The sequence below is a fragment of the Tenrec ecaudatus genome, chromosome 1 (assembly GCF_050624435.1).
Source record: "Tenrec ecaudatus isolate mTenEca1 chromosome 1, mTenEca1.hap1, whole genome shotgun sequence".
Taxonomy (NCBI): Eukaryota; Metazoa; Chordata; class Mammalia; order Afrosoricida; family Tenrecidae; genus Tenrec; species Tenrec ecaudatus.
This window is the reverse complement of record NC_134530.1, coordinates 253,641,498-253,667,808: the sequence shown is the minus strand read 5'-3', so window position 1 is coordinate 253,667,808 and position 26,311 is coordinate 253,641,498. Positions and strand designations below refer to the sequence as shown.

Genomic DNA, 26,311 nt, shown 5'->3' with positions numbered 1-26,311 from the left:
GGTACGAGGCCAGCAGTTGAAACCCTTGGGAGAAAGACCAGACTTCCTCCTCCCGCAAAGAGTTACAGTCTCAGAAACTCACAGGGGCCTGACCAATACGATCACTGTGGGTCGGCATCTCTGAGTTGATGGCAATGAGTTTGGTTTTTGAGTTTTGAAAAATGAAGCTTGGAAAATAGCACATGTCCCAAGTTGGCAGAGGGTAAAAGTTTATAGCTAAACGGGTACAGTGTCACGTCGTTAAGAGCTTAGAGATTGGAGTTGGACAGATTTACATCGCAACTCCATTGTTTTGAAGTCTGGTGTGTCAGACCTGGAGTTTGCTCTCTCGAGCCGTTGCCAGCCCTGGTAGCAGTGGTTAAGCAGTAAAATGCTAAAAAATAAATCTGTCGTTCCAATCCACCAGGCAATCCGTGGAGAAAGATGCGGCAGTCAGCGTCCATAAGACCCAAAGACGAACCAAAACCGCTAACCCCATTGCTGCCCCTGTAAGATAAAGTACAACCGCTTCATGGGGTTTTCAAGAAAGCAAAAGAATAGGAGGAAGCCTTATTTGTAAAGTTCTAGGAAGTGGAAATAACTCCAAAGTGAAAATGCCAAATTAAAATCTACCAAAAATTGGGGTGTGGGGGCAACTGAGGCTGACTTTCTAACCCACCGGTATCCAAACTCACTTGACCCACTGCCCCTCTCTCAGAAAAACAAATTACTCAGCACCCCCGTGGCACTTAAAGACCTTTGTACTACAGCCACAATCCAGGGTAAAGCATAGGTATCTGCTTTTGCAGTGTGTGCGCACGCACACACACACACATACACACATACACACACTGCTGTCTCATCCCAGTGCCCCCAGTAGGTAGTGTCAACCACTTTGAGAAACTCTGTTCTAACTGAAAGATAAGTAATAAGCATAATAGTAGCAATAGGTATTGAATGCTATTCTTCTCCATGAATTTTGCTATGAGTTATTGTATGATTTGCCAAGAAGTAAAATGACTCGTCTTAGTCATCAAAACCTAGTGTGTCCCTTCGCGCATAGTAGATACTCCGTATTGTCAGACAGGCCTGGAAGGACTGTCCAGAGCGGATTGGGTAGAGATGTTATTGTTGCTATAGGTACCGTTGAGTTGGTTCTGACCCGCAGCGGCCCATGCACAACAGAACAAAACACCGCCCAATCTTATGCCGTCCTCGCAATCGTTCCTGTACTTCAGCCCCTTGTTGCAGCTGCTGTGTCAGCCCATCTCTTTGAGGGCCTTCCTCGTCATTGTTACCCCTCTACTCCACGAAGTCTGATGTCCTGACAACATGTCCACAGTACGTGAGATGAAGTCTCGCCGTCCTTGCCTCTAAGGAGCATTCTGACCGTACTTCTTCCCAGACAGATGTTTGTCCTTGTAGCCGTCCCTGGTACTTTCAGCATTGTTCCCCAGCACCGCAGCTCAAACACACTGAGGAGAGGAGAGAAACCCCTTGTTATTCGTTTCTTTGTTTTCCTACATGGAGGCGTATGCTGCATGTACAGAAATGGTAGTGAGGGAGTTGTGGGTGAGCATAAATTATGTTCATGTCCTGGCTGCAGATTGCTCGAGTACTGCACCCTAGCCTAGGTCCTGAAGGCAAATTTGTCAGGTAAGACAGCAGATACTGTATCTCATATTAGCATACAGGATAATGGCACGATGCATCATCAGTCTGAACAAGAATAGAACACAATTTTCTTCCGGTTTTCTGTAGCTACAGATGGGGTGAACACTGAATATTGATTTCCAAATAGTGACTAATAGATGGTAAAAAGCCGAATAATTTTTGGTTCCAACATACTCCTTATCCCTGACACAAATCTTGGCTGCAAATGAAATATCAATCTTTATTTGCCCAAAACAGATCAATTAAAAGAACGGAATTAAAAAGAAAAAAAGAACAGAATCCATGCAAGAAGAGTTAGGATGCAAACCAACAGATGGCAATTACGTTATGCATGGCACACCAGCCAATATTTAACCAGTCCAGGCAAGAAACAAAACTGATTTGGAACATTGAGCAGTATTCTAATATTTTTTATGATGATGAGACTATTTTAACAGATTTGAATCTAATAATGATTGAAGGATTTTCACCCAAACTTAGCTCTTGGCTTATGCAGTTTTGCACAGGCCCCCTGACACAGCTTCATACCTGTGATGGGGGGTGGGGTATGGTAAACTTGCCTCGCTCAGACATTCTGAGAATGTGATTATGAACTAGCCCGAGCCTTCCCTCCTCAGCTCTGCGTTGGATGTTCACATGCCCTCTGAGTCTAAAGATGTGAGAAACTTCTCTTTTGTTTCTTCTTTCTTTTACCCAGAATCTTCCACAAATAATTCACCTCTGCAGGTTTTCAGCCACCATGCACTTGTCAATAAGACTAGAGAACGTTTTTGAATTTTTTATATGAAATGGGTCCTCCCTCCTGTGAGTAAATTAAGCTGAATACCCTTGGATCAGGTTCAGAAACTTTTGTGTGTATCACTGGTATTATTAATATGTGTGTGCATTTTAGTAAGAAGGAAAGTATTGGCTATCTGGCTTCAGGCATAGCTGGATCCAGGGCTCAAAGAAAGTGACAGGGCACTATCTCTCTCCACCTCTCTATCCTGTTACCTCTTGGATTAGCCTCATAATTTGTTACATCAGTTAGGTGGATTTTTTTAAGCTGGTAGGTTTTCATGAGCTTATCATTTTTCATTAAACCTTCATTAACTCTAAAAACAATAAATTTGTTTTCCCTAAGAAAACTAAAAAACAAACCAACAAAGAAGTTGGTGTCATCAAGTAATTCATAGGGACCCTATAGGACAGGGTGGAACTGCTCCTGTGGGTTTGCAAGGCTGTAACTCTTTATAGCAGTAGAAAGCCTTGAGCAGCTGGTGGTTTTGAATGGCTGACCTTGTGGTTAGTAGCCAAATGCATACCCAACCTTCCCCTACAAATCCCCCCCTAATCTCAGCACTTCCAGGAAGCACTTCCATGATTACACTTTTGTTATAGAAGAGCCATTAGCTTTCTTCACCACATTTGCTTGTGCACCCATTTGTCTTCAGCGATCCTATCATGGAGGTGTGCAGTCAATGATATGATTTTTTGTTCTTTGATGCCTGGTAACTGATCCCTTTGGGACCACTCGATCACACAGGCTGGTGTGTTGTTCCATGTGGACTTTGTTGCTTCTGAGCTAGATGGCCGCTTGTTTATCTTCAAGCCTTTAAGACCCCAGTCACTATCTCTTTTGATAGCCGGGCACCATCAGCTTTCTTCACCACATTTACTTGTTCACACACTTTGGCTCCAGCCGTTGTGTCGGGAGAGTGAGCATCATAGAGTTCCAATTTAATAAAAGAAGGTATTCATGCATAGAGGGAGTGTTTGAGTAGAGGCCCAAGGTCCTTCCGCCACCTTAATACTTGACCTATAAATATCGACACAAAGATCTATTTCCCCAACCTCCTATATATATTTGCATGTACATGTCTTTGTCTAGACCTCCATGAATGCCCTTTGACTCCTAGCTCTTTCCTCCATCTCCCTTGACCTTCCTCCTGCCCTACTACCATGCTTCATCGCCCCCTGGGCTAGAGGTGCCCGGCTATCAAAAGAGATAGTGTCTGGGGTCTTAAAGGCTTGAAGGTGAACAAGCGGCCATCTCGCTCAGAAACAAATAAGCCCACATGGAAGAAGCACACCGGCCAGTGCGATCACGAGGTGCCCAAGGGACCAGATATAAGGCATCATGCAAAAAAAAAAAAGATATAAGTGTGTGTATGTATGTGTATATATGTGTATATCTATATATGTATGTGTATATATATATTATATTAAATGAAGGGGGAAGCGCAGAGTGGAGACCCAAGGCCCAAGTGTCGGCCAATGGAGATCCCCTCATAGAGGGGCTTAGGAGAGGAGATGGGTTAACTAGGGTGTGAGGTAGTATTGATGAAGAACACAGCTTTCCCCCAGATCCTGGATGCTTCCTCCCCCCAACTACCATGATCCGAATTCTACCTTGCAGGGCTGGATAGGACAGAGGCTGTACACTGGTACATATGAGGGTTGGAGGTACAGGGAATCCAGGGTGGATGATACCTTCAGGACCAAGGGTGTGAGGGACGATGCTGGGAGAGTGGAGGGTGAGTGGGTTGGAAAGGGGGAACTGATTACAAGGATCCACATGTGACCTCTTCCCTGGGAGAGGGACAGCAGAGAAGGGGGGAAGGGAGACCCCGAATAGGGCAATATATGACAAAATAACGAGGTATGAATTACCAAGGGCATATGAGGGAGGGGGGAAAGGGGAGGGAGGGGCGGGGGGGAAAAGAGGACCTGATGCAAGGGGCTTAAGTGGAGAGCAAATGCCTTGAGAATGATTGGGGCAGGGAATGTATGGATGTGCTTTATACAATTGATGTACGTATATGTATGGATTGTGGTAAGAGTTGTTGGAGTCCCTAATAAAATGTAAAAGAAGAAAAGAGAAAAAAATGATTAGGGCAAAGACTGTACAGATGTGCTTTATACAATTGATGTATGTATATGTATGAACTGTGTAAAGAATTGTATCAGCCCCAATAAATTGTTAAAAAAAAAAATAAAATAAAAATAAAACAGAAGATGAAAAGCAAAAAAAAAAAGAAGAAGAAGAGCCATTTAGCCTCCAAGACTTTGCATTTCGCAGGGCAGCTGTTTTCTTTTTTTACGGTCAGTGTGCCCTGAGGAAGACGGCAGAGAACCAAATCCCCTGGCCATCAGGGTGGGGGTGTCGCTCTCACCAGGGAAACTACTGATAGTCAACTTTTCTTTTTAACCTATAAAATCAACACATTCATCCTAAAATCCTCCAACATAACATATCATGTGTAGAATATTAAGTGGATTTCGGTGACAGCAGTGTCTATAAAACCTGTATCAGTTGGTATTTCTTGTTTGTTATTACTGATGGTTTGTTCCTGGCGTTTTCCTTTGCCTCCCTGCAATGAATAAACAGCTGGAGGCAAATGACAGAGTGCTGGAGCATATGGCAAGTCATTCATAACTGCGCCCCCGGCCCAAGATGACCATCTTTCATGTCACCGTTGGAGGTTTGGGCAAGCCGTTCTGGAATTTCACCATTAAATTGGGTTTGTGAATTCCGTAATGAGGAGCGAGAAGAGAGCGTTTCAGAAGCTGTAGGGCTTCTCTGTCAGACCTGTGAGTCTTAAACATGATTTTTTTTTTACTGTGATTCTGAAATGCAGGAAAGACACGAATCCCCAAAAGGCAGGCCTGCCAGTGTGCCCAGGTAGCTAGCAGGATTGTCGAACTGCGGGGCTGCAGAGGATGTTAAAGATGACATAGCTGCAGCTCCTCCGTGTCGAGAGGAGACTAGCAAGCCGTAGTGAACTCAGTAATGTAGCCGAGGTCAGAGCTGGGGCAACGCTCGATGAGCCTGGTGGTTCCTGGCGCAGCCCTCTTCCTGTACCCCAGCGCAAAGAGCACTGCTGGTCTTCCAGAAGAGGGGCTCAGGCCCACGCCTACCCGCTTCAATAGAAATCACAGGCAAAACCACAATGGGCTATCATTTCACACTCACGCACTAGGCTAGTTATTTTTGAAAAAGCAAAATTAGAAAAAGAGCAAGTGAGGCGATGGAGAAATTTGTCCTCTTGTGCATTGTTGGTGGTAAAATGATGCAACCACCGTGGAAAACCGTTTGGAGCCTCCTCCAAAAGTTGAGCGTATAACTACCCTCTGAGTGTGGACTCAATGGCCCGCACATGAGTGTCCCCTGCAGCGCTCGTCACCATAGCCCACAGGCAGAAACAACGCCTCCAGGGTCCTCTAAGAGACGAACGGATGAACAAAATGTGGCATGCCCGCATAGCGGAATGCCCCCCAGCCAAAAAGAGAAACTCATCCCCACATGGACGCACCTTCAAAACAGTATGCTAAGTGAGCAATGCAGACACCAATAGGCAAATACTGTGTGATCCCACTTATACAGGGCATAGTATTTTCAGAAAAAAAGAAAAAGTATTTCTAGAAATATCTAGAATAGGCAAAAGTATAGAGACAAAAGTTTATTAAAGGTTGCCAGGGGATGGGAGGGACCCAGGAATTACTGTTTAATGGGTATTGAATTTCCCTGTGGGGTACTGAGACACTTTTGGAAATAAATAGCGGTAACAGTCGCACATGGTCGAGCTAACTAATACCACCTGACAATGGCAAATTATGGTTATATACTTTTTTCCACAAGGAGAATTTTTAAGAAAGGGGAAAAAGAAGTTTGGGTCATCAAAGTTTTGTGAGAGGATTTGGAAACTGGAACCACCTTAGTATTAACAGCAGCCAGAAATCTTAAGAGCTCAGAGCTCAGGCCAGATCCACGCTGGGGTCTAAAACCACTGACCTAGAGTACTAGGAGCAGACTGAATTCCATCTCTTGGGAAATTTTAGGGAGATGGGTGACCTAAGAGTATCATGTTTAAAAAAAATTAAGTCATTTGTGTTGGTCTTTGCAAAAGATTAAATGAAGAAAATAAAATGAGTTTTGCTCTTAGTATCACTATATACGTGTGTGTGCATGGATGTATATGTGTATGTGTATATATATATCTATATTTAATACCCACCCCATGATTTGAGGAGAAGGAGAAGCCACCTTGCACCCACGACTGGCTAGTCGGCCCTAGGACTGATGCTAATCCTAGATCGCAGTGGCTTTGTAGCAGATGGTGCCTAATTAGCTTCAGACGATGAAGACTTCTAGAAGTGTAGCTCAAGAACACCATCAAGGCAGAGCTTTCCCACCCTTTAGGTCTTCAGCAATATTTTGCTTGTTGTAAAATGACACGGGGATAGAATCTGCGTGCCCCTAACGTCACAGCGGGAAAGAGAATCACTATCTGCATCAGTCATTCAGGCATTAGCCTGTCAAGCCGAGGTCAGATATGTTTCTACCCTCTGACCTTTGTACCAGTCCTGACAGGAATTCCCCTCCCCACAGCACTCTCTACTTCTTGGAGGTTTGATAATTTGCTGCAGGGGCCACACAAAATTCCAAGTTCAAACAGTGGTGGAGTTTATTGGAGCAGTAACAAATAGTAATTCAGCATCAGAAAGACTCAGGGTACAATTCTTCACTCGGGGAAGTCTCTTCACATGTCCAGGCACTGAAGTCCTAGGCCTTGGCCCTGCGTGGGCAAGTATCGCGAAGCTCTTTCAACCCTGCCAGTAAGTGCTCAAAGTCGTCCAATTCTATCAGCAAACCTCCTGCCTGAAGCTACTCAGCTTTCTTGCTCTGTGGGCCAAAGCCCCTATCACGTTGACCCTGCTCTTCTGCTGCACTGCCTCATGCCATCTCCAGTGTCATAATTCCCTGGCACCAGGGCTTAGGTGATCTTGGATCCAAAGGCCACAGTCGCCTCCTGGCTCTTCGTTCTTGATGGCAATGAAATCTCTCCTGCTTCTTACCTCTGGGGTGATTCATTTTAAGCCTAGTGGGATGGCCAAGCCAGCCAGTTTCTACTGAGGGCTGCACACAACTCATTTGCATGGCCCCAGCCTCACAAGGGCGCCATGCATCTTATTTGCAGTATTAGCAAGCTGTCAACTTCGCTGGATGGGGCCACCCACATCGCACATCTGCATAGTCCAGTCCTACCCGGTACAGCCATAATACTCCTCAGCAGCGAGCACGGCAAGACATCCCCTCACATGATTCGGACATGTCATCAAGAGAGACTAGTCTCTGGCGAAGGACATCGTGCATGGTAACGTAGAGGGTCAGTGATAGAGAGGAAGACCCCTGACAAGATGGATCGACACAGTGGCTTCGACAGTGGACCCCACCGTGGAGGATGGTGTAGGACGGGGCAGGGCTTCATTCTGGTTACACAGGGCAGCTGCACATGAAAACCCTCTGAATGGTGCCCAACCAGGAGTAACTCCAGTCGGGTTTTAAAGATACAAAAACTACGGCTGGAATGACCGTCCTAAATAATCCACAGCACTGAATTTGTATCTAGGCTTATTCTGAAAATAATTCTATCTTAAATACATTAACCAAGCATAAAATATCTTACAACCATAGAATCCATTTGTAGCAATGTTTATATATTCTTACAGTAAATTCGAGAGGAATCATTACCTAAATTTATAAATTTTTGCAACCTTCTTTTAACAAATAGGATTGATTGACTCATGTAGTAAAGCCTTAAGAATGTAGAAATCTTGATTTATTATATATTTAAAGAACATAATCTGGTAATATTCAAAGTTTTTTGGCCACTCATTGTTTCCTTTGTGAAAATCCTTATATACAGTTGAATTTTTTAATAGTCTCAGCCCATTTTTCCCATATCCTGAGATTCTTTGTGTGATGGAGAACTACTAACATATATTAGTTCACTTTGCATCCATGTTCCTCATAAACTCTTCCCAGTAGTCCCATAAGATAAACATCATCACTATTTTACAGGTGGGGAAATGGACAGTCCATTTGATGAAGTAACACGGCCAAGATTAGCGAGCTTTTATCCTTCCCTCTAAGCTCAATAGCAGCTACAAGTTTGATAAACATGTCTGAAATATCTTCAACCAAATCATGGCTCAAAATGTTGACTAAATTGAGGCCTACGATGGATGGCCTCTTTCCAGGGTCCTCCAGGCCAGAGGGGTGTTAATCAGCATCCTCTGGACACAGTTTCTCAGCTGCTTATGATCCAGTTTGTCAAATATGATACTTTGTTTATTGACATCATTATTGTTTCTCAAAACGCTGTTATGTATAAAACCATCGAGTCTATTTTCTAAATTTAGTTGTTTTAAATGTTTATAATTGACTCGGGTATAATTAGCACACAGATATAAAAACAAAAATAAACAGACAAAAAATAAACACCCCAAATGTCAGTTTCTATAAAAATGGGGCTGATTATTCGGTTTGGCCATCAGAAACTTGACTTTAAAAGCCAAACAGGACCCAGTCAGTGGAGGCACTGATGCAGAATAACAAGTAGAGCTTCTTCCACTCAGGATTTTATATGATGACCAAAGAATTTGTTGAAAATCACTAAGCCCCAGGCTTCTTATGGAGAGCTACATAAAACTTACCATGTATCGTCATGTACAGCTAAGCAACCACAAAATGTCCTGCTGTTAGTTTCTGTTTCGTCTTCATTGAGAATGAGCCACCATGAGCTGCCATAGTCTGGGGAGGACTTGAATCGCCCATTTGGGGTTAGAAGCCAAACATGCAAACCTTTTGTGCCCCCAGGGAACTCCAGCCTTTTGCCACAGTGAGCAAGAATGAGTAGACTCTGTATTATCAGCCACCTAAACTAGTGTCCCCGGTCCTGGGGATCTGTCCTGCGGTCTTTTAGTCTCCTAGAGGTGGTCTGGGGATGTCCACTTCTTGCTTTAGGACCCTTATGAATAACTGTAAATTGTCATAGTCTTTTCATATGCCTGTGTATGCAATATAGTCTTCAAGGGCAAAGTTGTTGTCAGTAGTTAATTATAGATGCAATTTCCCCATGCCTTATGCTTTCCACCGAGTCCCCGAGTATTCCAAATGGTAGCACTCTGAGCTGCCAAACTTGGAAGGGTGGTCCATGTCTACCCAAAGGCGCCTCAGAAGAAACTCCTAGCAATCATTTCCCCCACCAAAAGAAGCAAGTGAAAATTCTGTCCAGAACAACTCACCTCTGCCCACGTGGGGTCGCCATGACTGTCTGGAGAGTAACCGATGTTGATACTCTACAGAGTCCCCTGCGGTCCACCGATGTGGCTGCCCCACCAGGGTACCGATGCCTTTCTTTCACCCGAGCTCTTTGGTCTCCATTCCCATTCCCACACGTTCTTCATTCATCTCACAGGTACTTACCAAGTCTCTTCCATGTGCCAAGCACAATGAGATGTAATGTGAACAAAGCATAGAAGAGGGCTTCAAAAAGTTGGTGGATTATCTTTTTGTGCCATGTTCCCATGAACCTTTCAAAACCCCGTCATATATGATTCCCATCACCAAGCAACTTACAGCCAAGGGGGAACGACAGGCATGAATCACTTCATTTTTAAAGCAGGGCATGTGATTGAGAAGTGTGTTAAGGCTCCGGAGGAAGGAGACACTCATGAGCATGTCAACAGAAGTGCGTGGCCTGGGGTCTAGAGGGGTGGGGGTAGGAAGGGAGGACTCCTCTGAGAGAGTGAGGGGCAGCTGAGGAGCTGGGCTCACAGAAAAGTTCACCCACAAGCCCCAAGGCCGGAGGGAGTCTGGTCTAACAAGAACCGGCACAATGGTCAGTATACGCGTACGTTGTGGTACAAGTGACTCAGATTTATGGGAAAGATGGACATGAGCCTTGGGCTAATTGCTGCATCGGATACAACCTAGACTCGGGGATTTTGTTATTAGGAAAGGTGGCACCTTGGGTGTTTGGGGGATGATGCCAACTGCTTACACAGTTGGTATACTATTGGGCTGAACAGGGCAGGCAGATAGGCAGGAGCTAGAGGAGCCCTCTGGCTCGCAGGTTCCGTAGCAGACTTCAGCATGAACAAAACGAATCCAGGCAGGGTAGGCGCCACCTCTGTCACTACAGACGGCCAAAATCTAAGTAGAACAATGTCTACAGTTTACTCAGATGATTTACAACATTTATGGTTTACAACAAGGCATAAAACAATCCATTTGCATAAATTCACTATCATCTCGTCTGTTTCAGGGTACCTAAATCTACTTCCTGTCAGGGATATCGTAGACGCTGTGCTTTGCAACCCTACAGCTTTCACATACTTGGCCAGGAGCGGGGCTTGGAGGGTGGCAGGTAGTTCCCCTGCCCAGTAGCACTCTGGTTTTCCAGGAAGACAAACTGCGTCCTGATCCTTCACAGAAGTTGGTTTCGAAGATCCTTGGTCATTGTAGAACACATTGACAGTTCAGTTGTGGGAGTCTCTCCTTTCATGAAAGAGACCCAAGTTTGATTGCCGACCAGTACACCTCATACACCTGTCAGCCCGTTTGGAAGTCTGTCTCTTGCTGTGATGCTGAATAGGTCTCACCAGAGCTTCCAGACTAAGACAGGCTGGGAGACATGCCTGGTGATCTATCTCTGAAAATCAACCCATTTGTGACTGGCACCAAGGTTTAGACACACTCCTGGACCATCCCACGGTGCACCGGATCACCGTGCCTGGAGCCGACTGCACAGCAACGAACAACCACCGCCCTGGTTTAGAGGCGGTCCTCGGTGTCAGAATCAGAAAGCATGAAGCCAGGTTCTCCTCACGGAGCGTTCCTGCCAGTCCTTCACAGTTCCTCCTCCCCATTGACCTCGGTGGCGTGCTCCCTGCACGCTGTGGGGAAGTGTTGAGCATGGGCGGTTGGGACACTCAGCCCTTTCCTGTTGAGCTCCTTATGCCGAATAGGAACAGAAACTGTTCCCATATAGCCAGGATTCTTCCTAGGGAATGCCGTTGGACAGCGGCGGCACCAGGTGGCTTTGGGGTTGTTCTGCGAAGCAGTGACGGGTGGATTGTCAGAAAGTAACCAGGCACCTGAGAGAGGAGTGGGGAGTAGAGAGCGCATGACATGCTAGGAAACATCAAGCTTGGTCTGAGAGACATGAGAGAAAAACGTGAGTGGCGGGGCTGACTGTATCCTGACAGGAAGGAGAAGGAAACCGGTGGTAAAGGCAGGGCCGGTGCTCGGAAGAGATCCAAGCGTTGTGAGTGAAGAAGGGAGCTTTGTGAGAGTGATGGTCGAGTGCAAAGAGGAGACATGAGAAAGTACTGTAATGACGGGTAAAGGTGGGGGCCCTCCGCTTGTTCAGCCTCATACAGAAAAGCCCTGCCTGTAGATCTAGGCAACAAGAACTTAGCTCAAGGCTTGCGTCTCTCTTCCTTGGTAGACGGATCAGGAGGCTGGTGGTTTCCTTCAGTAAATATAGAAAAAGCCCAAGGAAGTAGAGAGAGAGAGAGAGAGAGAGAGAGAGAGAGAGAGAGAGAGAGAGAGAGAGAGAATGTGTGTGTGTCTGTGTGTCTGTGTGTGTGTGTGTGTGTGTGTGTGTGTGTGTGTTGGAGCCAAGTGTGAATAGTCAAAGCACTCCTTACTCCTCATTCAGAAGGCTCTGCCAATAGTAGTTCCCTGTGGCCTGTAGCCTTTCTGGTTTCTAATGGATACTGACTGCCCCCGCTTTGCAGAATGCAGCAGAGCCAAGCACAGCAAGGCTTCGCCTGACCATGGAAGGGGCAGGGCAGGGCTGGGTGGTTGGGTGGCAATGGGGGCAGGGGCTGCCATGCTCCCCTGTCACAGCTTGATGTAGAGCCCTCTGTGGTTTCCTGGAATGTGAAACAGCCAGTAATCGCTGAAAGTTGTATATTTTTAAAAGTCACGAATGTTTCTAGACTGTGATTCATTTACATTGGGAACCCTTGGGCAGTTATGCCTAAGAAACAAGCCTTTATCTGGTTTCTGGGCCCCGAGCTAAAATTCTCAGGTATCACGCATCCTTGAACCCATATAATGAAAAGTCTCATAGTTTTTGAAAATGGACTTGCCTAGAACACACAAGAAACAGATCACAGATAATGAACTTTTATACTCTCTGGGTCCAACCCTCTTTGGGGACCCAGAAGCAGTTGAGGGGGACACACTGGCACGGTTTTGAAACCTGCCCGTAGGGGATGTTGGCAGTGGACCTGAAATCTCTTTTGAGTTGGCTGTTTCCTACCCTGACAATAACAGCCATTTGAAGTAAAGCCCTGCTAAAAGGAAAGCGTAGGCCAGTCCCCCACCCCCATAGTCTGTGTCCTGTAATTTGGTATTTTAGCAGAATGTTCCTCATAGTGACTGGTTTGAAAACCTTTCACTTATATCCAATGTGCTCCATCCTGGTTCCTGAATACACTAGCTGGGTATAAATATGTCTCATCCTATCATCATTCCAAGCTCATCCTTTGGTAGAGGCATTGAACCTTTAAAGCATGGCCTTTCATTTCTGACAGACGGATGGGAATAATGATGACTCTGCAGTGGGAGTGATGGGGAGAGAGACCCCAGCCTCTTTTTGCTGCGTGTCTGAGAGCAGGGAGCAATGAAGGGTCAGTAGTAAAGTAGTTCGCTGCACAGGCAGAGACGATGGCGGTGAGGTGCAGCGTGACCACACTGCGTTGTCTTCCACTTCAGATTGGAATATGCAAGAGCTTTGTGCATATCAAATTCCATCGATCTGGCTTCACTAATTGTAATGTTATGGTCATTTAGAGACTGCATGCAGCTTTCATTTTCTATAGAAGGAAAACTAAACTTTCTAAGCATTTGATACATAGGATATTAAAAGGGAGCCCTGATGGCATAGTGGTTATGCACTGGGTTGCTAACTGCAAGGTCAGTAGTTCAAAATCACCAACTGCTCCTCGGGAGAAAGATGGGGCTCTCCCCCCCTTAAAAAGTTACAGTCTTAAAAAAAAGAAAAGTTATAGTCTTGGAAACGCATAGAGGCAGTTCTACCTTGTCCTATAGAGTCAGTATGAATTGGCATTTACTCAGTGGCAGTTAGTTTGGTTTGGGGGTGGAAATTATTTTAGGGGGGGTACATCATTGGACCGCTAACCATAAGGTTAATGGTTCAAAACCAACCACTCTGCAGGAGAAAGAGGAAGTGCTGTGTTCCCTTAATAATTCTCTGCCTGTAGAACCTCTGCAGACTGTTATGAGTTGGAACTGACTCCATGGCCATGAGTTTATTTGTTTCATAGCTCATTTGTGTTGCATTTACAGCATGCTATCTCAAATAGACATTACGAATCATGGACGAGTCCTTGTCATTCTTTACAGTAGTTTCTAGCAAAGTCTCTGCTTGATTTTATTCTATAAGCCATTGCTTGGTGTCATTGAATGCACTTATAGAAAAAAAAATCAACCTCTGTTTTACTAAAATAATCTACCATTTTCAATGTCAGTTAATTTAGGTGTTTCATCATTCTAGTTGTTGTTGTTAGGTGTTGCAAATTAGTTATTACCCACAATGATCCCAGGAATCACACAATGCAACCCTCCCTGATCCCGTGCCATCCTGACAACTGTTGTTCTGTTTGTGCCCATTGCTGCAACCGCAGAGTCAATCCATCCCATTAAGGGTCTGCCTCGTTTTCTCCCATCCTCGATTTTTACCAAGCGTGAGGCCCCTTTTCTAGGGATATGTGTTTTGTTTTATGCTTTTTTATTAACAAAAGTTTTTAATATATTTCACATCCTTGAAGAAAACCTAGACTAACATGCATGGGGTTGGCAAAGTCTGCAGACCGAAATGAAACCAGAGGACGATGAAGGCAAAGAACCAGTTTCACTGTGAGAAAGGAAAACTATCATCATTGACATTACATAGAACAATCAACGAGGCTTAAATTAAAGAGAGTACTAAAAAACTCACCCAAAATGTAGCTCACAGAGAAAAAGAATTATAAGAAAAGAAGGAAAGAAAATAAACAGCTAAGAGATATGAAGGATACTTTGAGACTTTTTAATAAGTGACTAAGAAAAGAACCTAAGCAAAATAAATAGAAGAAATGACCGGCAAGTTTTGAATTTTCCAGATTTGAAAAAAGATTCAAGATCTGAAATCGACAGCATACTCCAAGTACTGAGCAGGAGAAATAAAATTAAATCTAAAGTTGGACACATTGTGGTGAAACTTTAGACCATCAAGGACAAAGAGAAATTCTGAAAGTCTGATTTCAATGAGATTGATAGAGCATCTCTCATCAGCAGACATCAATGCCAGACACATCAATGCCAAAGCTATGTGTTCACTGACAATACCTTCAATGTGCTGACGAAAGTCATTGTCAGGGATTAATTCTGTCTTCTTTTAAGTGAGTCGCACAAAGATATGTTTATCTTTATTCCAAGTAGAATCTCACTAAAAGAATTATCAAAGAGCACAGGGAGAAGGTGTAGGGTGCATGGAACAATGAGGAGACTGGGAAGTTTTGACATGCAAAAAGAGAAGTAACCATTCACTGACTGCAATCACTGAGGAGCACACATCATTCCTCTAGTTCCTGAGTGCTTCCTCCCTCCACTACCATGACCCAGTTCTCCCTTACAAGTCTGACTAGACCAGAGAGCACACATCGGTGCAGATAAGAACTCTCAACACATGGGATTCAGGACAGATAGACCCCTCAGGAACAGCAGTGGGAATGATGTTGACAACATATGTACAAATATGCTTGATTAAATCGATATATGGAATGTTGTACGAGCTGTAAGAGCCCCCAATACAATTATTATTTAATTAAATAACTTGTCCTCCATTTTAGGGCAAGAGGAGAAACTAAATTCACAGAGCACAGTGGAATAAGGAGGGCATGCCATTGGTTTGGTGCTGTCATGTCAGTTCTTACAGCAACCCACATGTGTCACTGTAAAGGTAAATGCATACATACTCAACGTAAACATAGAAAGAGAGGTTAGTAAGTAGGTTAAGGGAGAAATAGTTTCATATGGCTATGGAGCAAACAGCATCACAGAGTTCAAGATAATCAGGTGGAAGCAGATGTACCAAGACAACATTAATAAAGAGAAAGCTAGGGGAATAATATCTATATTAGACAAGATATAACATAGGACATATACACTTATGGTTATGCCGATGTTGTGGCTGTCAAGCTGCCTGCAACTCAGTGACTTTGGTTCTAACAGCACAATGCTGCCTAGTTCTAGGCCAGCATCGTGCTCATGGGCATGTTGGAGTCCGTTGCTGTGGCTACTGTGCAGTCCATCCCATGGAGAGGTTCTCTTGTTTCCCATGGCCCTGCTCGCTGCCAGCTGGAATACCCTTCTCCAGCAATCGCCCTCCCTGATGACAAGTTCAAAATAAAGGAAACCAAGTCTCGTCATCCTTGCTGCTAAGAAACAGTCTGGTGGGGTTTTTTTCCCTTCTTTTTTCTTTCAAGGTGGTTACATCCATCATTTGAGAAGTCCACAATATATTAATATTCTTCACCAATATCACTATTCGAATACATCCAGTCGTCCTTATTTTCCGCCCAGCTCTGGCATGCATATGAGACGATTAAAAATGCCGTGGCTAAGGTCAGGTAAACTTTAGTTCTCAGAGTGATGTGTGCTTTTTCACATGTCAAAGCGGCCTCTGGCAGCATATGTACCCGATGCAATACATTTTTGGTTTCTGGACTGCTGCTTTCATGGGCACTAGTTGTGGTCCAAGTAAAACAAAACGTTTGACAACTTCGTGTTTCCCTTTATGATGATGTTGTTCATTGATCCAACTGTGAACAATATGGAAGGTCTTTGACCTTCATCAGCAAGGCCTTGACATCATCTTCATTTTCAGCAAGAAAGTTCCGTGTTATAAGAGAGGGAAGCAGACAGGAACCTGATCATGTATGACTTGTTGGCCATGATTAGGAGTGTGCTCACCATGCTGAGTTCCCTGGGCAGTCACTGCAGGAGAGAGCTGAATGAAGAGGGGCCACTGAGCAGGGCAAAGAGGTGGGAAAGGTGTGGCGTCAAAGAAGTCAAGAGAACGGAGGTGGGTGAACCGCATGCAGTGCATGTTGCTCTGGGTAACATGAGCTGGGGGCCTCTGAGTGCCACTCACTGCAATGTGATGGTGGGGAGATTTGGTAGCAACAGCAGGCCAGCTGGAGCATTGCCAACAGGGAGAAGGTTAGCGACTTTGTAGTCCCACCAAGTTTTGTCTGGGATGCCTGACCAACTTAGTGCTCTACTGCCTTCACCCAAAAGGTGTACGAATGAACTCAAGATGAAAGACGTATCCTGCCTAGAAATACAGTGAAGGGCATGAGGCCGCTCTTCTCAAACTCAAGCCTAATTTGAGAGTATTACATTTAACACAGTCTTTTATAGCTGAGGGGAGCATATTTTGTCATCATTATGGTACCGGGTGGCAGCAGTCACTGAGCAGCCACTGAGATGAATGAGCTCAGCCTGCATGGACTTGATTGCCTTCGAACTTTGACTTCTGGCTCTTCCCCTGTCCCTCCCCAATATCTACCTCAACCCTGTAGATGACTCCTGCATTCTTCACTGTTCTTGGGGTTACTATTTATAAACAAGCTATGTGTTCACTGACAATTTTATCTGTTCATAAAAACAGATACTGGTGAGATCCTGGCTTGCAGATATCTTGATAGACTTGTGTTCCTCATTAGCCTGGCAACCAACGAATGGAAAAACAAGGAGCATGTCAAAATGCCATGCTCAGTGAGACGTGAAGAGGGTAGAAAAGATGTTCTCGTAACTTGTTCCCCAAAGTGACTTTGGCTGTTATCATTAATTGTCACCAATAATTAATCGTTTCAGGGTCAGTGTGACATGAACAGCTAAGTATGTTAATTTACCAAATCTGATAGAGCATCTCTAAAGAAATCATGAGTTGTTAGCAAACCAATTTGGCAGTATACTAGTTATGTGACTGAGGCAAGTAATTTAGCCTCTGGAAGCAGATTTCCTCATTTTCAAACTGAGAATAATAAAGCTTTCTCCACAGGGTTGTGATGATTAATTGAGGGAACGTGGGTCTAGAGCAGTGCCTAGCACCTAGAACAGTGTTTGGCTAATTGCAGTTACTCGATGGGGATTCCTTGAAGTAAGAATGAACAGTCTGAGCGCAGAGCAAGCCAAAAAAGATGACAAATACAGAATTCCATAGATCAGCCTTTGGGGAAGAAATTTATAGATGCCCCTGCTGCGCACACCCCCCGACATTTTGAAAATGGTATCGATCAGGTGATTCTGTGTCAAGCATTGAGCTCAACAATGCGAACAGACCAGAAAGAGTGCAAGGGGAGCTGATGACGGTGTAAGCAGGAGCTGGGAGGAACAATGACGGTGTAGATGATGGTGTAAGCAGGAGCTGGGAGGAACATGACGGTGTAGATGACAGGGTAAGCAGGAGCTGTGAGGAACATGATAGTGGATGGTGTAAGCAGGAGCTGGGAGGAATGATGACCGGGGTAAGCAGGAGCTGGGAGGAACATGACGGTGTAGATGACAGGGTAAGCAGGAGCTGTGAGGAACATGATGGTGGATGGTGTAAGCAGGAGCTGGGAGGAACGATGACTGTGTAGATGACAGGGTAAGCAGGCGCTGGGAGGAACATGATGGTGGATGGTGTAAGCAGGAGCTGGGAGGAACGATGACTGTGTAGATGACAGGGTAAGCAGGCGCTGGGAGGAACATGATGGGGTAAGCAGGAGCTGGGAGGAAAAGGAGGCCAGCAGCACTTCTGGAGTGAGAACTAGAGGGAAGGGGAGGGAGAAGGGAAGAGACAGGCTCACAGAGTGAGGAAGGGAAGGCAGTTTGTCCTGGAAAAAAACAACAACAAACCCTGCTCAGCAGGGACATCTTCAGTGTGCACATGACGCAATCTGGCCAAAGGCTTATTAAAGATCAGAATTTCTTCTTAATAAATTGGATTTCCACTGAACAATGTCCACTGTTGCCAGTATGAACACTCTCAATCGTTCCCCTTCTCTCCCCCTATCGCCTTCTCTCTCCCTTTCCTTCCTAAAAGATAAACTCATTAACTTCAGACCGTTGTGTTCCATCACACAGAGCCAAGCTCAGCAGCCCTACTCCAGAACAGGACAGACACGGAGCATGGAAACTCTGATTATCGACAAAACAGTGTCACCATGGCCCGAGTGGGGAACCCCTTCCGTTCCCACATGCTATTTTGCAGATCTTGGCGTTAGCGGGATGAGCCGGTCCCTTGCCGTGATAAGTGCTGCAAGTCGTTCTTTGTGCCCAAGGGGGGTTGGGAAAGGCTCTTGCGGAGCTGCCAGACCCTTTGCCTAGTAGGTGAACCAGCCTCTCTTTCTCCCAGCCGATTTCCTCTCCCACACAATGCCTGCAGCAGCTTAGTAAAGGCATCCCTGTGCATGATAACGAGTGGCCAGTCGGACTAAATGATTGAATTCGTAGGTACCCAGGACGAATTGCTGGTCTGGTAAGGATGCTGCATTTTAGTGGCACCGTTTATTACAGACACAGGCAGCCTGGCCTTGAGCTCTACCGTCGCCCCTCCTTTCTCCACATCTCCTTAGGAGCTAGCTCTCTTTCTTCAGACCGAGCAACCTCACATCCATCCTTAAGGAAGGACTAATCCCTGTCCCCTGTCTTTATTGCCCCGGGTTTTTGAAATGAGTGGAATACTTTTCCCAACTGAAAAACACAAGTTTTCTCAGGACTGTAGAGGAGATTAAACAGAAAACGTGTTCATTTGATAGTAGAAGCTAGTGAGCCAATGTTTAGAGGAAACAGGGAAGCCTTCAGAGTCGTAGATTAATTTGGACCTGCACCTAAGTTTCTAATTTATTTGATCTATAAAAATTTCCAGCTGTCCCTCCCCAAGTAATCAGTGTAGTGCACATGATAATAGAAAGTGCTTTTTTGATAGGATAGTCACATGGAGAAGTAAACATTTTCACAGTGAACCTTCGATGAGAGTAGCACGCCTGGGAGCCCATGTTTACTTGTAGAAATTGTACAACGGAGAGCTAATGCAATTCTCTTTATTCTTCTGTAGGCCTCACTTGTTTGGCATTATTTCAGACTGTACAACACACAATTCTGCTACATAGTAATAACTATGATGTTCTGAGGACAAAAGATAAAGGCTCATTTCATGTTTGGTCCTCTAACCAATCATTGGTGCTTTCTCCATTGATTTCAATAATTAATTATTGACTGTTTCACCCCTGCCCTCCACTGGCTGATATTTTGGAAAACAGATTGCCAGACCATTGTTTAAAACGTTGTATTGTGAATCGGGTGAGAGAACACACAGCAGATCAGTTTCCCACTCAACAATTCGTATACATTGTTTAGTCATATTAATTGTAATCACCATAATGTAACATCATGTCTCCTCCCCCGTCCTCTGTTTCCTTCCATTCCTCCTTTTTTCTCTAACCCTTTGAAGAACTTTGTCTTTGAGTACTTCCATCTCAGATGGTTGATTATATTTTTCACTTTCTGGACTTGCCTATTGTTTGGCCAAATACTGAGCCATGAGGTTGAGTTCATTTCCAGACCTGAAGGTGGCTAGTGGCTATAGTCTCAAAGGCCCCATCAGGCTCTGTCCAACCATTAAGTTTGGACATTTTTAATGATTTTGAGTTTTGTTCCATATTTTTCTCCCACCTTATTCAAGACCTTCTAATGGGACCTCTTTCAGAGGGTTGTGGATACTGAGGTTCACACGGTCCACTGGACTCATTGTTTTCATGCGTCTTCTATTTTCATCATTCCTCCTTCCTCTGGGCCCAGAGTGGCCAATAGTTGCATCTTCATGAGATTTTTAAGACTGCAGTTGTCAATCACGAAAGTAGGATGTGGAACATTGTCGCTATGGACTATGACCCAATTATGCCAATGGACCCTGGTGTCCCCCTGAGACTGTCATCCAGAAATTCATTCATCGAGTTGTTTATGTCCACGAAGTTCTCATAACTTTGTCCAGTATGGTCACCACAGTCATGAGTATATTTGGAGCTAAAGTAAATACCCATGTATACATATTCTCTGTCAAACTTGTATATATTTCTTTGTAGACATACTCCCACTTTCCCTCCCACACCTGTTCCGTCTTTGTATCTATCCAGGCATCTACTTGTAGATCATTATTATTCCAGGATTGTGTACACAAGTCATTGTCTCTGTTGTCTTTAACTCTTTCAAAGCCAGTTTTCCACATTATTTTATTTATTTATTTAGCCAACCTCCTTCTTATTGTACATTGCCTTCTCCTTCACCAAAGTTAGCACATATCTGTCCCCTAGCCCAAAGTGTCTTTTCCTTTCCTATCGGGGGTAGTTAACATAATTTCATATCAACCAAAGATGTATAAAACTGTCGGGGTAGAGTCTAACTTGTCAATCAGGTCATAGCCTGATGGTACCTCCTTGTGGGCAGGATCTTCTCAAAAGGAAGCCCTAGGAATGAACCTCCCCTTCCTGCTGGCGGGCAACACTGGGACTTATAAGAGCCCTGTGATGCTATCTTCGCCATTGGATCCACAGGACTTTGCAGCCACCAGCCTGTGATAGCCCTTCATTCTGCATCATTGCATGTGGCTGTGTGAGTCTTCAGAGGGACTTATGGACTAGTACCAGACTTATGGACTTGAGTTGGACTGGATTGGGATGTTTTCTTGATATACAAGGACTTCTTGATAAAAAGCTCTGTATTACACATATATGAGTGTCACTGGATTTGTTTCTCTAGTCATCCTGGCCTAACACACCATCCCAGTAGCCTTAAAAGAATATTCCTTTTAGTGTGGAAACCATTTCTTGATTTTTGTAGAAGAGCTCTCATACAATATTTGTCCTTTTGTGATTGACTGATTTCATTCAGCATAATGTCCTCCAAGTTCATCCATGTTGTAAGTTTATTTCACAGATGCATTATTTTTCTTTCATGTTGCTGCTAATGACTTTATTCCACATACCTTCTGTTCTGAGTTACTTCTGTTTGTGTATTTTCTCATCATATTCCTTGTTGCTGTTGTATTACTCCTCACTGTTTCTGCCGAGCCTCTACATTACCAACCGTGCTATCCTTTTCTAGCAACTGAACTTTCCGGATGATGCGTTCAAAGAGAGCAAGCTCAAATCTCACCAGCTTTTCTTCTTCAGATTCTTCTGGTTACATTTCTTCTAAGACTGATTTGTGCATTTTCCTGGCAGTCCCTAGTATATTCAACATTTTTCAACACCACTACAGTTTGAAGCCATTGGTTTTTCTGTCTTCCTTTGATGAGATTTATTAATTTTCTTTGAGTTAACCCTGTTATTTATTAATTGATTCCGAAGTTTACACTAAGTCTGTTCTGTTCTGAAATCTACTCTCCATCTAGAAGTTTTATCATTCTTTTTTACTTTTTAATTGTTCCATTTACAGATTTATGTTTCTGGTTCTCTAGTTCTCTATTTTCAATCTTGTAGGTTGTTTCACTTTAAATACTTCTACATCTGAGTTGACTTCTGAGTGTCATGTATGTTAAGCTGAGGTCGCTGTCTGCCACTGTTGGTTCTCTGTCCAAAGAGCTCCCTTTAGTGTTTCTTGCAAGGTTGGTCTGTTTTTACAACTTTAACAATTTCTGTTTATCATGAAGCATTCTAGTTTATCAGTCACATTTGAGGGGCAAATTTTTCTGGTTATAGAATTCTTGGTTGAAACTTTTTTGTTTTGCTTTTTTCATTCAGAGTTTCCTGTATGTCATCCCACTGCTTTCTTGCCTGGGTAGTATCCACCAAGGAATCTGAGTTTTTGTCCCTTGTGGTTATTGTTATTTTTTTTCTTGTACAGTACTCTATTTAAACAAGAATGGATAAAATATTAAGTATGTGAAAACTGCAACACCACAAATATTGAGCCATTTTACGAGTGTGATCAATCATTAGAACAATCTTGCGATGGGCAAGTAAATGGTTCCGAAGACTGGATCATGGCGGCGGGCCTAACTGATGTCAACTACGGGTGGGTTGCACACTGTGAGCGTCACAGAGACCGTATGCAGGCAATTCAGTAGCAGAATGGCACTTGGTTTGCTTGTCATAGAAACAACATAGATGCAAGTGACAATTTGAGACAGACAATGGCCTTATTTGCATGCTGAAGATCTGGTGTGTCCCTCTAGTCCACACACTGTTCACTGTGCAATCTATCGATGAGTAAAGAAAGAGTGCAGGATTCCTCTCAGGGGGATCGAGGCCCCTCGGTCTAACCAAAGTCAATTCTTGGTCGATACTGCAATACCATGGTGTATGGCTGATACAAAGGGCCACCCTGAGGGCAGACTTGCGAAGCTGAGTAGTTCACACAACGAAAGTTTTCACCTCTTAATCTCCATTTGTCTTATAGATGAATTCCATCGTATGATCCTTCCCCATAATTACACCACTGCACAGCACAATCAGCTCATAAGAACTTGGAAGCGTTAGTTTTAAACTTAGAAATTTTTTAATAGTTCCCACAGTTACACGTGTAGAGCATCAGATGAATTTCTTCATTAAACCCTTGACTACATTGTCCCCTGACTGTCCATTGTTGCGTAAACAATCTCGGCATATGGCAATCTGGGTCGCTTCTGTGGTAGTCTTTATTGTCTTGGTTTTCATCACCTTCTTCATCTTTAGGTTTGTCAGCTTTGGAAGTATCATCTTGTCCATTTTCTTGAGGCTTATTTTTCTTCTAGAATTCAGATTCACACACAAGTTCTCGTAGTCCAGGGACCAGCTTAAATATAATTTCTTCTAATGTGTTGTCCAACCGCAACATTTCCAGTGGATTTGTTTCATGAACTTGGTTGCCACACCTTGGACAGTCGTTATTGTCTTCAAAGTGCTAGACAATACACGTCTTACAAAAGGTGTGGGGGCATTCCGTCACTGTCGGTGGCTTGGTCAGATAGCCCTTACAAAGGTAGCAGGTGATGTAAGGGTTGAAGTCTTTCCCCAGTGCTTCCTCTGGGTAGCCCTTCATGGTTAGCTGGGACTGGCTGGAGGAGTGCAAGCAAACAAGGGTATGAAGTGGATCAACGTCCACTTTCAGCAGCTGACTGTTGTTTCCAATCAGATGTCCTGAGGCATGTGCATTCACATCCAGCTTTATCATGAGGTCGCCGAGCATCACTCCTGGTGGTTTTGCTTCCCTATATCTCGCCCCAGAGGTCATGATCCGGATCCGGGGACGGGGTGGGGTGGGGGCGCCGGCGTGGGGCTGGAAGTTGAGCGAGTCTGTGCTGGCGCACGGTGGTGGGGGTTAGTGGGGGGGGTAGTGGGGGGAGGTAGGGGTAGGATGGGAAGGAGGGGCGCTGGTTGGGGACCGGTTATTGTTCTTATTGTCTGGACTTGTCTTAATGGTTTTCCTTTGTAGGTAACTTTTCATTTTCTTTTTTTGGAACGGCTCTCAGAATTCTTTCCTTGTCTTGGAAAGTTTGATTATAATATGTCTTGGTAATTGAGGTGGGGGTTATCCTGTTGGTTTCCTTCAACTTCCTAGATGCATATTTTCTTTCCTTTTATGATATTACAGAATTTTTCTTTCATCCATTCTTTGACAATTTTCTCTGCATGTTTTTGTTATTGTTGTTTGCTTGTTTGTCTATCTCATCCTATTCAGGAATTCTGATCACCGTTATTTCTGTTGATGATGCACCTCATAATTGTTAGACTTTTTTTGTTTTGGTTTGATTTTTGGTTTATTGTTTTCATTAGTTTTTTCTGGTCATTCCCCTAACAGATTAGTATTCAGAGATTTGTCTTCAGTCTCACTAATTTGTTTCTACTACTTTGATCTTTCAGTGTATTATCTAGTATTAACCTTTACTATAAATTTTAGTATTCATTTTCTAGATTTTTATTTGCTGTTTTAATTTGGAGTCTAACTTTTTATTTATTTTTGTCAGTTTGTTCTTGTAGTACTTTCATGACTCCTTCTTAAGTTTTGTTGTGTTTTTCTTGAAACTTTCTGGGTAGCTTTTTTTATTTTCTCACAAACCATTTTTGGAAACATGTAAAGACCATTCCTTTGAATTCCTTATAGGTAGTTCCAGTGCTATGCCTTCTTCAGAAAGGTTTTATAGTTCTGTGTTTTTGTTGGTGGTAGTTTCTATTATCATTTTAGTTCTATAGCTTGTCTATCCAGGTGTGGGAGTAAGACCAGTTCATCTTCTACTGACATCTCCCACAGACTATTTGAGGCAAGACTCCCTTCCTCTGACAACCTGCTATTTCTCAACTCCTTCTCTTTGCAATTAAAAACACAAAATAAAAGTACCTTCTGCAGGCTGAAGTACACTTAAAGGTTTGAAATGGAAACCTGGTCAAAAAAGGTTGTAAAACTGGGTATTTTTATCACCTTCTTAGACATTTAAAATTCCCGATAGCACATAATAAGTCTGGACCAACTCAAGAGAAGGTGCTTCTATGTCTCAGGTCTCGTGGGTAGTCCCACTCAGCTCAAGCCTTCAGTGCTCTCTAGATGAACACCCAGCTCCCCAAGTTAACCCTGCACAGGTTTCCTCTCTGAGAAAGGAATGCAGAGGCCACACTGTATTGTCAAGAAAGCCCTCGACATGGACCTGTGGCCACCGGTGGCAAAGCAGGCCCTGAGTCCTATGTGGCAGCAGGGAAGAGACTGGGTGTGGATGATAGGTGGCAGGGCGGAGTCAGGGGAGGCATCCACCTCCAGGGCCCAGTACAGAAGCTCACCTCAGGTGGAGCGGGGCCTGTGCAAAGGCGGGTCTTGTCGTCTGGAATGGGCGAGGGTGGGGGCTGGCCATGCTTCTCGTCACCAGTAGGATATGGGGACTCGGGGAGATTGCACCCTTCTCATCACCAGCCACTGATGTTTGTGGGTAGGCTGCCCGGGCGAGCAAATTGGATCATCAGTTTGCTGTCATGATCCATTTGGACACTCCATGCCAAACTCCAAAGTGGCTGAACTGTGTCAGGCCAGCGGACAGTTCACTAGTTTTGTCTGTCTCCTCTCTGACCACTTTTGTTCAGCTTCTTCTCCTAGTCCATATGCAACCCGCTGCTCCAGCCTTTTCTCGGAAACTCCGGGTTCCAGGATACCGTCCACTTCTGTTTCCTTTGGCTTCTCCCATCTTTCTGGTCGAGGGTTTGAGTGTATCTGCCTCATCATCTATCTTGCCCTACCATCGCTTTGTAATTGGTGTAAACTTTAATTTGTATGAAATCCTCCCGTGGCCATAGCTTGCATTGTCTCAGACTACGAAGGATCTCTGGTCTGTGCCAACTTGCACTGTGTTCTAGTGCCGCGCCTGCCTCTGTCCGTTTGGTTGAGGAAGGCTCTTACTCCTTCGGTGCAACAGCTATCCGTTTCTAGTGAACGCCAGGGTGGTATTTGCCTCGTTATAAAACTGCCTACAAATACCTCCCTACAAGGGACTTCTCCCGTAACAGATACTCAGGCTCCACGAGATGCTGACATGTCATCATGAACTGGACCCGGTGCTACTGGATGCCTTGTCATCCTTATATTCTATTCGGGAGGATCATCTGCAAGCGTTTAGGATTCCATTATCCTTGGTGCTAGATTTAGAGGAACTCTTGACCTCCCCTCTAAGGAACACTTCATGATGGGGAATTTCTGAGAGTCTCCCTTAATCCCTTCCTCAGAAAAATCCTCCTGTAATGAAGAAAGAATTGGTCTATTTTCTGAAATCTGTGTTAGTAATTAAAACCCACCATTTACCACAAGTTT

General features: G+C 44.2%; 1 protein-coding gene and 1 pseudogene across 2 annotated transcripts in view; one reads left to right on the top strand and one right to left on the bottom strand.

Annotated features, from left to right (window-relative positions):
- Positions 1–26,311, top strand: part of SMYD3 (SET and MYND domain containing 3) — a 769,033-nt gene that overhangs the window by 708,045 nt on the left and 34,677 nt on the right. The window lies entirely within an intron of this gene.
- LOC142429760 (polycomb group RING finger protein 5 pseudogene) lies at positions 22,802–23,755 on the bottom strand (annotated as a pseudogene).